The following is a 13829-nucleotide window of genomic DNA, read 5'->3' as shown; positions in this document are numbered from 1 at the left end:
AGTCCAATGGCAAAGTTCTAGACTTATAAGGACCCAAGATGACCGTTTGGGTTCTGTTTGAAAGGAAGTCAGCTAACCATTCCAGAGTCATACCGTGAACCCTGATCTGGAGTAGGTCAAGAAGTCGCCGGTGAGACACTGTATCGAATACTGTGAACAGACCTAGCAAAACCGGAATTGTGGGTACATTTGCATCAAGGGAGCATTTGATATGATCGGTGACCGCTAACAGGGCTGTCTCTGTGCTATGACGCGGTCTGAAGACTGACTGGGAAGAGTCTAATAAGCTGTTTGATTCGAGGTATGTTATCAGTAGCTTATTAATATGTTTTTCCAGCAGCTTAGCCAGCAGAGGAAGGAGCTAGATTGGCCTTTTTTTGGATAGATCTAAACAAAGCTGATTCCAGTCTAAAGGAATTTTTCCAGTTGTTATTGATAGATTAAGTAAGGAGCAAATTTTTAGAGGTCAGTTCATGAGCAAGGTTTGACAGTACTCTGGGAGGGCAGATGTCTGTTAGCCCGAATTTGCAGAAATCAGAGGATTGTGAGAGATTTCCGGGAAATGTCTTCAAATTTGTATAGATTGATAGTAGCATTAGGGAACGCAGTAGGGGCTTCCTGGCTCTCATGGGATTGGGCAGCGACAGTGAGGAAGTTTAGGTAGATCACTTTGATTTTGCCTTCAAAGTGGTCAGCCAAGGCGTTGCAGAGTGATTGCAACAGATTCGTTTCTGGGAGCATTGCACTGGGTTTGTGAAGGATTTAAGTATTTTAAAAAGAGTTTTAGTTGAGTTTTCCACCCCATCAATTTGCTTCCCTAGGTGGGATTTACGAGCATTCTTGATGTTTCTATGGTAAGTTGTTAGAGCCAATTTAATAGTATTTATGTCAGCGGGAAGATTGGTCAGACGCCATCTCTTTTCTAGTCTTTTTCAGGAAGCTTTCTCTGACTTTAAACCTAAGGAATACCAGGCTGCGTGACGTCTGTGTGAACTCTTTTTACAGTGTCTAGGAGGAGCTTTTATTTTTATCAAAAACAGAATTCAATGCACCATTAAAATTACACAGCACTAGATCTACGTGTGCGTTGCAGAGTAAAAGGAAGGGAGTTGTTCCTTAGCACACGTGAGTGCGGTAATTTTCTGCAATTGTCTGGAAGGATTTTTTGGCAAGTAAGCACTTGGCATTTCGTCTTGTGTGTAAGAAAACAAATGAGCGAATGGTTGGTCCAAAGTATTGGTTTTGGTGGGTCACAACTGAGTTGAGGAGTATTTGGAAAACATTAAATCCAGTGTATAACCTGCAAGATGGGTTGGTCCTGTGACTTGTTGGAAGAAACCCAAAGTTTCTAAGTCAGATAGTAGTTGGTTGGTTAATGCAAAGCAAAGTTCTGTAAAATTGTGACATAAATAGTTAGAAAAGTCGTAATTTCCCCATAGATGTCCAGAAGTGAAAAGCTTTGGAAATTAAATGATGTTGTATTTCCATAATGTTGTACATTTCACCCACGAACAGAAGGACTTCTATGGGTGTAAATATATGCCTTTTTTGTGAATCAGGCTCTTGATCTTTAATGCAGAGCAACGTTCTGTAAAATACGTAACATAAATAGTTGTAAAACTCCCAATTACTACAAAGATGACCAGAAGAGAAAATCTTTGCAAATCAAGCTAAGCTACAAAGTTTTACCTGGACCTTTGTAAAGTTTTACACAAGTTTTGCCTTGTCATACCGTCTATGCATTCAGTCAGCAGGCAGCCTTTCAAAATACGTGTCTCTTTGTTTTACAGTGTCTAGAAATGTATTTAACTGAGTAGCTAAAACCAGAGAAAATTGTTTGCACTTAATTGCTGAAATCTTTGCTATTTATTTATATTTCAGAAAAAAGAAGTGCATTGGCCATACATAATTGAATCAATTTTCAAGGAATCAATTAACAAAGAGGTGTAAAAAGAAAGAGGAGCTGGGAGTAAGCAATAGAACCACTAACATTTGTCGTGTTGGTTGCTATGGGATACAGATGTCACTGAAGTAAGTACTATGATGTGTGTATGTTCTTGGTAGGAATGTTGAGGATATTGGGAGACAGTTGGAGCGGACTTCGCTTGTTGAAGGACTCGCTGACCTGCTCTCCCCCTTATTATGGAATAAACTACTATTTAACTACACTACTGATGGAGCAGGGTTTTTGAGAAACAAAACCTGCTCGGATCAAACCTCTCATTGTGTGGAGTATTAACAGAAGTCGTGTGAAAATTAACAGTAAATAACAAAAAGGACGGGAAGAACATGGAATTGCACAAATGTGTGCTGCAAAAAGATTAGTATTTACAGTGTTTTTCTAGTAGGCCGCAAATGTGAATGATTAATTCAGAAATAACAGCCAAAAGAAAATAATGATTGAAGCAATGAGTTTTAAAATAGACATTTTCTCTGTGCACTAACTGCCTAAACGGTGTAAATAATGGGTATAGAAATACAAAGCATTAATAATGGAGTTTTATTGTATAATGAAATGTACACTTGAGCTTGTTTTTCCTAGAGAAAAAAACACGTTTTTACTGTTCTGCAGAGAAAGCCTCAAAAGTTTTTTTTAGGTTTAATTTTCTTTCTAAAACATGGGATGCAAAAAATGATTTTGTGTATCGAGAGCTCTTGAAGATGACCATGGTTGTGAGAAGAAAGTAATGAATGTTATTTATGAAATTTCCTTGCCGACCAGAGAAAGTGTTCTTTTGGGCAATCGTGCTGAAAGAAGTAGCAAATATTTTGCTAAGTGTTATGTGCAGGCTGCTCAAGAGATTGTTGGATTTTCCTCTGCTGAAGAATGATGACAAAAGTTTCCTAAAGACAAAGGAACTGTTGAAAGTCAGGTGCTTTGGAAGTGGAGTGTTTAGACACCCCTTGCTCTAGTCCAATCAGAACTCTGGATGTTTGTGTTTCGATACACGGGGATGGATCTTTAGTGAATAAGGGTATAATTACTAGTGTTAGAACTTTAGAAGGGGCTCGAGGTTTTTACTTTACGAGAGGAGATGTCTGTGTTGCTGATTTCCTTACTTAATTGGCTAGCTGTTCTGCTGATCCTGATTATTTGCTCCTCATGTCTTTACGAGGGTGCCCAGCCCATTCTTTCCGTTCGGAGAGGGGCTTTTCAGACTATTAGCATTCTGTGCTATAGTTATTTTAGGTTTGTATGATATTTCGAATTTTCATTTATCTTATTTCAAATGTTCTTTTGTCTCTTTAGCTATACACTCATTCATGCATTTGTTTGTGATGTATTGTGAGTTTCTGCTTAATGTTTCTCCTGTGTGGTGATCCATGATTCAAGCTGTATTGCACTTGTTGAGCATTCATAATCACTTTAAAATTAGATAAAATCATGTTGATGTCATTATTAATGAATATTTGATCTTAGTGTTCAAATACTTTCTTGATTAGGTCCTCATAAGGTTAGGATTCTGTCAATCATTGCCAATCCCTGTCAACTCTACAAGATTCATCGGAGAGAGAGAGTATCACATAGATAATATAAATTGGTAACATGCTTTAAACTCATGCAGCATGAAAGGGACAGCAAGGTGTTAAATTGGTTACTGATTGTAGAATTGGGCATAGCCCCTTTCTGCTGCATCACTACAATTTGCAGTGTTTCGCTACAAATAGGCGATAAGTTGGAGAATTTACCAATATCCTGATTGCAGCTGCAGACGTGTTTCTGGCAGGAGTCTTTTGAACACTCTACTGGTGAGACAAGGGGGAGAGCTGGCATGAAGTAGCACTATAGAGTGTGTCTTTTATACTTGCAGGATAGTGCTTTCTTCAGGTCATGCCCCTGCTGGCTGTGTTAGGCCGTGTTTGTGTGGCAGTGCCAGCCGCTGCTGACCACCCGTGAGGGAAGACGTCATGTGTTGGTAGTGCGCGCTGACAACACTGTGACGAATTATCTGTAGTAACAGTCGCAGTCACACTGTTATATGTGTGTGCCCCGCATAGCGTCGCTGCTTACATTGGAATCCATTTTGAAGAGCAACACTCTTTATCATACGACGGTTCCAGGCGATGTTACTTGCGATGATGCGCACACCTATGGCATATCAAATCTGATAATTACAGTTGGGGTATTGCAGTGATGTGCACACCTGTTGTGTATTATAACCAACAAGTGCAGCGATTCTACCATCACGGTGACGTGCAGACCTGGGCGTGTCTTCACTGGAATCAAAATGTCCAGGGTGACACGCATTGCCCTGAGGCATATCTGCTGTAGTGGCATTTTAGTGGTCATACCTATCGTGCGTTAAACTTAAGGCTACAGCAAGCACCTTCTTAGCATTTGAGTGCATTCTACTGGCCACAGTCCATTTTTATGAGTGCTCTTCCACTAAGATTTCAGTTGCCCTATCTGTGACGTACTCTCAAGCTCATGCAGTTACAGCCATCATCCTATCTGTGACAAGTACTTTCAAGCTCAGGCATTTACAGTTTTAATTATTGCATGCCAGCTTAACTACAAGATAGAAGTTGCAGTTCATCGCACCAGTCAAGTCAAGAAAATGCATATTACATTGTAGTACAAAGAACTATTGATGGACAGAATGCAGAATAATGTCATACATTCACCACAGTACAGAGATATGGGCCTAAATCCATCGTTTTTTTGCTCACCATGCCATTCCAGTTTGGACCCAGCCATATGCAAATCAGTCTTGACCCTGCACCCAATGGGAACAGTCCAGCCCGAACTGCCAGGCCAGGTCCTCCCTGGACTGGAAACAAGCATCCTAGGACCTGTTTCGGGGTTTCACCCCTCTACAGCCAGGATAGCTTGATTCCAGTGCCATGTAGAGCACGGGACTCACGTCTGAGCATACCCGTCTAACTCGGGGTGGCAAATGTAAAAAGAACTATTGATGGACAGAATGCAGAACAATGTCATACATTCACCCCAGTACAGCGATCTGGGCCTAAATCCATCGTTTTTTGCTCACCATGCCATTCCAGTTTGGACCCAGCCATATGCAAATCAGTCTTGACCATGCACCCAAAGGGGACAGACGTGGGTCCTGGGGTCACTGGAATCAAGCTATCCTGACTGAAGAGGGGTGAAACCCAGAAACCGGTCCTAGGATGCTTGTTTTCGGTCCAGGGAGGACCTGGCTTTGCAGTTCGGGCTGGACTGTTCCCATGAGGCACAGGGTCAAGACTGATTTGCATATGGCCAGGTCTAAACTGGGGTGGCATGGTGAGCAAAAGGATTATGGATTTAACCCAGATCTCTTGCTTGGGGGTGAATGTTTTGATTTGTTCTGCATTCCGTCCATCAATTGTGTGTTTTTTTTATTACATTGTAGTACACAGTAGAGAGTTGGTTTTCCATAGGAATTTCCTGCATAGGTCTTTTTTCTGTTTTCCCTCCTTTGTGGAGAATCTGGAAGGGGATTGAATACAGGGTAACCTAATGTAGAGCATTTATTTAGTGCCATGTGTGCCCAAACATTTTCGATCACTCTTCCTTTACCCTTTTTGTCATGTACAGGGGAACTGCAAATGAAGTGGCCACATTGGAAGGAATACTTCTTAAATTACATTTCCACCATTGAGGAGGAGGGGTCAGAGGAATTTTTCGCTTCTAGAAAGAAAAAAATGCTAATACACTGCTTGGGACCAGAAGAGTTAAGAGATTTGAACCAAATGAAGAAAAAGGCTGGGGGGGGCTGTTAGATCTTTTTGTAAATATTTTGGAAGACCTTCATGGGTCCTATCAACTTGTAGTTTGTGCTGCAATATATAGGTTACATGTCTTCCAGAGGAAACAAGGGAAAACAGAGCCTGTGAAAAATGATGCATTGGTTCGTAACAAAGTGTCGTCTGTGCAAATTTGACACACTGCATGATTAGTTCGTTCACGATCAGATTATTATGCACACTAATGATTCCAATTTACAGGACAGGCTTGTGGGTTAGTGGTGATTCCAACTGCATAATTGCTCTGGTTAAAAAAGTGAACGGTCCAGGAAATGTGCAAAGGCAACTACTAATAGTATGGCTACCTCATCTGATCTGATCTTAAAGAGAAAGAAGCAGTTTGGGTGCATGCAACAAAATGCAGGAGAAGATTAAAGAAGTGAAGGTGCAAAGAGGAAAGCTAAGGGTCCGTACAAGGACAAGAGTTTAAGTTGTTTTAGGTTTGGCAACAAGGATCAGCTGGCAGGAGACAAGAACTGTCCAGTACTTAAAGCCACGTGTCAATTTTGTGGTGTAATGGGGTATTACGCCAAAGTGTTCAGGAAGAAAAATAAGAAAACTCATAGTGTGAAACTGGTTGCTGAAAAGGTAGAGGAGGATTATGGGAATGAGATTGAAGGTGTGTTTTGTGTAGATTGTCTTGTTCTTAACTTAGATATGATGCAAAATAACAAACCCATGTGTCAGATGATCATTAGTGGGGTAGGAATTGTGGTTGTGGCAGATTTATGGTCTTCGTGCACTATAATAAATAAGAAAATGTGGGACGACAATTTTACTGACATGTTAGGGGAACTCCTGGAGGACAACTGACATTCATCCAGTCACTTTTACAAGAGCAGAAATCCCTATATTGGGCAATCACTTATTTCCCGATGAATTTAAGGGTAGAACAACCATGAGTAAGTTGTATCTGGCTATGGTGGACCCTCTGTTTTAGGGTGTATGGATCAAAAAGCACTGACTATAGTGTTGAATCCTAAAAGTGTGGATCAAGCACTCTTGTTGGAAGAATCATGGCAGATTCTCGTGAGGAAATTGAAAAGTGATTTCCCAGAAGTGTTTTCCGGCACAGTGGATAAACTAAAGAAATGTGTACACAATATTGTTTTAAGGAAGGTGTAAAGACAGTTAGCCATTGAGTTAGGAACATTCAGTTGAGTGTTAAGGAAGATGTAGCTAGAGAATTGGCTATGCTGGACATCTTGTTTTCCTTCGACTTGAAGTTCATCTTGGCACATCTTCCTTTCTTCATTAATATAGAAGTGTAGCTTTCAGAAAGTCGATGCTCCTCAGAGACATGTTCCCAAGACGAGGCTGTATAAAAAAGAAGTTGCCAGTGAGAGTACCAGCGCATGAGTCATTCCCCCGTGAGGACGCAGCAAATGAGATCAGTTACCTCCATTGACTGGTCACCTATGACAACACAGAACACACACTCAAGTCATATGTTTGAAGCAAACAGAATGAAACCTCAATTAAGTGAGGTAAATACAGCTTAACTTGAATTATCACCTCAGCAGCCTCTAATTTAATGACTGACTAAAAGGAAGGTGATCTTTTAACAGTGTACTGTCCAAGGACCAGAGCCAGTAATCTCCTTTACCACATTTCCACACTTTAATTTATATAATTTTTTTAAAATTCTTTTTATTAAGCAGTTTTTTGAGGACAACAAAACATTGCACAACTTCAGTTGAAGACAGTGTTGGCCACTTGCACGGGGCCTTTGCTTCGAGGTTACCCTTACATCCCCCACCACCTTTCTCATAAGGTGTCTATTATTGGGTCAGAAGCGTCGTCAACAACCCAAGTGCGGGGTTGGGTCACACACCCCTTTCTCACCCTTCCTCGTTGGACCCCCTGTATCGCATTCATTGTCCCCAGATCTTCTCAAATTTGTTGGGGCAGCCACGGTCTCTGCATGTTTCTCGTTCTGCCAACTGACACCAGTCCATATCATCTTTCCACTCTCTGATTGTTGGTGATCTAGATGCACCCTATAGTCTGGCTAGGTTGTGTTTTATTTATATATTTTTTAAATAAAAAATTCCTGGGAGAATTCTGAGTGTGGTTTTGATGCTTTATTTACAAAGGCTCCTAATGCTTGTCATAAGAGATTCATAAGAATAGGTGAACTACAACATAACATATTTCTACTAGTGGAGCTATACCAAAACTCACAATAAGCCAAGCGTCGTAGTACCAGGGATCACCTTGAAACAGATTACTACATTGTGTCAGTTTTACAGATCTACACTTTTCACAAAAGGACCTTTGGAATTATGAGGCACTAGAGGGCCACATTACGGGGCAGGGCACGCCAAATTGTGCAGCAAGCAAAGGACAATTATGTGGCATCATATGGAGTACTCTGGATACTAGTATTTGACTATTTTGAAGTTTTAAGACAATATTCATACTATCTGGGCTAAATCATCACATCTTTTAATGCCTAACTACAGTAATCAAAGGCTGAAATTTGACCAGCTCACTTTTTCTAAGTGTTTGGCATGTTGTTGCACCCGGAGTGCAAGGGTTTTATTAACTTTTGATATGCTTAAGTTAAACATAGTTTTGTGTTAAACCTGCAAAATAGGAAGCAGATGTTGCAGTGTGTGGTAAATGCAGAAAATTATTAATTACGTTGAAAATGCTGTGACCCTGCAAACATGTTTTCCATTGTCTTTGAATTAGGGAGATGGAACAGCTTGATCTTGACACTTTTCATAAACATTGATATTTATACTGAATGTTCCACTAAGATATCAGTGAGCTATCCACAGTGTCTTTGTGCTTGTAGCCAACTACACAAGGAAAGCTGGATGACAAACAGCGTGTTCTACTACCAATTACTCAAACAGGTTGGACTGTGAGTTCATAAAACCATGGCACATAAAAAAAGCATTCCGACCCCCTTACTCAGATAGTTTGAAATGCAAAATCACTACCTCAGGTGATGGGGCTGCAGAGGCATTTCAGGTGTGGGTGAGGGAGGCACACCACAGTTCATCTCAGTCTGGCAGTCGCATTACCATGCTGATATTCATTGAGGTGCTTGGCTGAAATTGTGCAAGTGTGGAGAACAACGGACTGAGCAATATGTATCTCAGGATTCTTTTAAGTTGTCTCCCTCTGCCTACCAGTTACCAAGAAGTGGAAAAAATATAAATCCCGTGCCAGATGCATTATTCAATATGAGATATGCTTTTTTATTTAATAGCCATCTGTTTCTTCTAACACACCTTTATCAAATATGTTTTACAGGGTAAGACAAAACAAAAGACATTTTATCAAGTTGTATTTGAAGATTAAAAAACACTTCACCATTATTTTACAGGTTATGTGTGATGCAGGCACGCAGATGCCAATTACCCATACGACTGTCGTCCTAGTTGCATCTTCTTTTTGCATACAAAATAAGTAAATTTGTATGCATATACATTTGAGTAGGAATGGAGAGGAAGAGTTAGGGCACAAGTCGAGGGTACATGCAGGTAGACGGCATCTGCGCACTCTTTTCACAGGGTGGCCGCTGTCTACCCTGCCAAGGGTTGGGCACTTTAGAAATATGTTGAACTTGTCCCGATGTGATTTTCAGACACCAGGACACATTCAGCAGCACCTGCACATTGTCTGCTTTTGTTATGAGCAGTCACGTGCTGGTAAGGAAGGGGCATATCAGATTCCAGCTTGGTCCATAACAAATGCTGAAGTTAAGATTCCATAAAAGAAGGGGAACTATGGGCTTGGTATGAGGTTCAGCATACATGTCCAATCAAAGTCAAAACCAACAAAGGTATACAATTCCTACGGGTAGAGCGTAAGGGAGAGATCCTGGAAAGACAGTATGCTGTCTTCTATGAAAATAGAAAAAAGGTGAATTCCTCCTTTCGGAATTAGGGCCCTCACACACCCAGACAGCTGGGTGCCATGCTTCATCATAGGTTCCTCGTCAGGTCGGTGCTGCAATACCTGATGGGCACTCTATGAGGAGATTTTTGGCTGAGATCTTTTACTCCTTGTTGTATGGTGCAGTGGGTGTGAGGGGCCTAAAAGTATAGATGTGCTTGTGTGAGGGTCAGTAGACCATGCAAGATTAAAACAGGAAATGGAAGTCCAGGCAGAACAATTTTAATGACTCTGGCTCCCAACCTGGTTAAAAAATGGAGCGGTGACTACCTGATGTAAAGTTTCAGGATGTGCGCTCAGCTTTGTATGGTCGACATGGTTCTTGCCTGGTTGTCAGAGTGATCTAGCGGCAATTCTTCAGGACCTAATGTGAGAATGTCTATCTACACTAAAAAAGTGGTATTCTGGTATTACTGGCCTCGATATACCATCTATGACACCTAAAGGTGAAGTACCTGTAGATGTGATGGCCAACCTAAAAACGAATTACGACTGGCCCCATCAACTTCCGGCAGGTTCAAGACACGTGGAAGTACCCGTGTTGTGTGTGGACCGCAAAAGTGGCGGAAGACCTACCCCAATGCTGCCAGCGCCAGGGTCATTAAAATTGTTTTGCCTGGACTTCGATTTCTTGTTTTAATCTTACACGGTCTACTGATCCTCACACAAGCACATCTACACTTTTAGATCCCTCACACCCATTGCACCATTTGGCAAGGAATAAAAGATCTTCTCCAAAGAGCCAGTCATAGGGTGCCTGTCAGGTATTGCAGCGCCGACCTGACGAGGAGCATGCCCTATGATGAAGCATGACACCCAGCTGGCTGCTTGTGTGAGGGCCCTAATTCCAAAAGGAAGAATTCCCCTTTTTCCTCTTTTCATAGAGGACAACCTACTGTCTTTCCTGGATCTCTCCCTTACGCTCTACCCATAGGAACTACATACTCTTGTTGGTTTTGAAGTTAAGATTCCATCAGGCCTCCTTTTTCTGGAGTATCCTGGCTGGAGCTATGGGGAGCCTGACACCCAAATTCAATGGAGGGGAAACGAAGGCACACAGATTATTACTTCACAGAAACTCCAGAGAAGCATGCATTTGACTTTTTCGATCCCTTTATATAAAAGATATGCATGCACTGTAAGAATCTCAGATGAGTTGGTCAGTCCCAGTAATTAGACAAATAACAACATTTATATACTACTATTTCATTGTATTTCTTTCATAGTGCTATAGTGCTGCGTATCCCATTGAAGTGCGTCAGAGCACTTTACATCACACATACACATTATACTTTGACAACAGTGAGGGTTACAAGGTATTAGAGACACATGTTCTTTATAGCTCACTGTGCTATATTGGAAGGATTACAGTTTATGAACTGCAAGTAACAAAAGAATCTCTGAGTTGAAAGCAGTAACCTGCTTACCGAATTCCATAAAATAAAAATCTGTCATCTGCATATTATATAATGTGCTTTGATGGAGACCTTTTAACCTTATATGCTACTTTGATTAAAAACTGGGACTAGACAAGACACAGATCCCTCCAGCAAATACATTAATGTCCATAGTTATCTTACTATGATTGATATTATTCCCTGAGATTTAGATGGCACACAAAGATCTCTGCAGTAGGTGCATTAACCCCATAAGATATTTTAAAATGCAAACTTTGCAACCAAGTAAGCAAGTTTCTCCTTGTTGACATTTTTTTAATGGAGTTTTAAAAAATGAATGTATACGTTGAGGCCCAGAATTTGCGTCTGGATTGTGTAACTTTTTTGACACAACCCGATACACAATCTAATTTGTTAAATATTGTAATATGCTCAAATGTACTCATGACAGACCTGTAAACATATGTGAGAGGTCTTAAGATTTTTTGTCACTTTCTGTGATGTCACTTCTTCTGAGGTCTTTGATTGTGATACCACTTCCCGTAATGCATATACAATGTTGCTTGCGTACTGCCTTATTTGTTTAGTCCCCCCATATCTTTGTTTAGGACTTGTGCCCCGGGAAGAGTACATGACAACGATGTTATGTATGTTGATGATATCCTCATTGTGAAATCAAGATAACGTAAGACAATAGGAGTAATCAGAAGAGAAATTAAAATAAAACTAAACACTGAAGGAAATCTGAGCATAAAACAGGTATATCTCATCTTTCTCTTTTCATCCATAGTCCTGTTTCTGTCCTTCAGACCCTCTATTTTACCCCTGCTCCCATTGCTCTCTCTTCCTTACCCTCTTGCCTGGAGTGCACCTCCAGTGGCTGGAAGATTTTCTAATAGTTTAGCTTTTACATGGGTCATAGTAGAGAGAGTAGAAAGACTGCTGTGTCTTGTTTAGTTTTCACAATTCCCTTTAAGAACTGTAATAACTTTTGGCCTAATTTGCAGTTTGGAAGATGAAGATTAAACCATCGGAACGATACAATACTTTACTCCCACCATACTGAATGTCAAATGTAGGGGCTGATTTAGAGTTTGGCAGAGAGGGTACTCTCTTGCAACTGCAACAGAGTATCCTCAATACCAAACTGAAGGCCGACCAGCATGATTTACAGATAGGCACGCATTAATTACATCAGCCACAGAGATGAATCCATCTTTCTCATTGGCCTACTCCTTAGATAAACCGACGGATTAAGTGCTGGAGGTTTGGCCATTAGACTGCTCACCCTATTTAAAGTAGGCAATTGAGTGGCCAGGTTTTACTCTCTATTACCACCAGGTAACATGTAACTGTAAGGGTCAGGGAATACTGCAAATTAACCCCCACACCATTGGAGACAAGTCCCATGGTGTTTGGATTATTAGTTTTTGTGTTTAAAAAAAGAAATCCCACTTTAGGATTTGTTTTTGAAAATACAAAAACATGTTAAATGTGTGACAGACACTACAGTGATGTTGACTGAGCCATCCGTCAAACTTTGAAAGTGGTTCCTGCCAATGTTAAGAGAGTTCCACTGGTCCCGTGGTCATCTCTAAATTTGGTGGACTGAGGACACTCAGTATGGCAGGAGTAAAGTTCTCTGCCATGCGAACAGTTTAACCTCTGTCTACCAAATTCTAAATAAGGCCCTTAGAGATGTTCACAGGCCCAGAGGACATCTCATAGCATTGTGTAGAAAGAGCTGTCATGGTGGTTTCTCTCAAATGGATTAAAAGTTTGATGGGTGGCTCTGTCAACATGACGGTAATGACCATCAAACTTTTAATATGTTTTTGTATTTTCAAAAACAAAATTCCAAAGTGGGTGCAAAATCAGGTGGGTGGACCTCCAGTTTGGCAGAGAGGGTACTTCATCACCATTGCAGTGAAATATCCTCTCCACCAAACTCTACATCAACCCTGTATACATTTTTCATTTTTTTGTTAGTCCAGGATTCAAACCGGGAACAGTGCTTACAAAATTGTTTTGACAAAAGTTGCCAAGGGCCTTCTTTTCACTAACGAAAGCAACTATTTTTCAAAAACCTAGCACTCACCAACTTATTATATAACAGACTGACACATGGCATAATTCCTTACAAAATGTAGTCCTAGTTACCTTCTGTAACTAGGACTACATTTTGTGAGGAATTATGCCATGTGTCAATCTGTTTTTATTATTATTATTATTATTATTATTACTGGGCATCCCCAAGGTGAAAGCCAGGCATCCCGCCGGGGGGGGGGGGGGCTGTTATATAACTAAGTTGGTGCCTTCTGCAAAGTGTGCATAAAGTGGTGGAAGTGTGTGTGAACCAGCATGTCTCTCATAAACACATACACACTCAACTTGCAACAAACTAAAAGACACTCCACTGAATACAGGCTTTAAGGACAGAAGTCCTACAACATTGTACCCTTGGCCACTGACTTCCTTTCCTAATAAAACTCCAAAACAGCATCACGCTGCTCACCTGAAAAAAGCATGTGAACACTGCCCTCATCTGTCTCAAAGACAGAGAGAACCCCAATGTACTAAACTGGATTCACATATCTACAAACATGTTAACTATCAACACATACACAAACAAATAAGCCAGTTTTAGAGGTACACATATTGATATATGGCCACAAAGTGTTATAAATGTCAGAGACGGGATACAGGCAAGACCGAAAATTATTAAATTTATAAAATACAGGGACATAAAATATTAGCCCGGATCCAACC

General features: G+C 40.7%; 1 long non-coding RNA gene across 1 annotated transcript in view; it reads left to right on the top strand.

The window, feature by feature from the left end:
- Positions 1-13829, top strand: part of LOC144819922 (uncharacterized) — a 1320117-nt gene that overhangs the window by 1080447 nt on the left and 225841 nt on the right. The window contains exon 4 of the long non-coding RNA XR_013607623.1: positions 1882-2031. This is a non-coding gene — a long non-coding RNA (uncharacterized LOC144819922). The remainder of the gene's footprint in view (positions 1-1881; positions 2032-13829) is intronic.

Source organism: Lissotriton helveticus, chromosome 2_1, assembly GCF_964261635.1.
Source record: "Lissotriton helveticus chromosome 2_1, aLisHel1.1, whole genome shotgun sequence".
Lineage (NCBI taxonomy): Eukaryota > Metazoa > Chordata > Amphibia > Caudata > Salamandridae > Lissotriton > Lissotriton helveticus.
The sequence above is the reverse complement of the archived record's forward strand: the minus strand, read 5'-3'. Positions and strand labels throughout refer to the sequence as shown.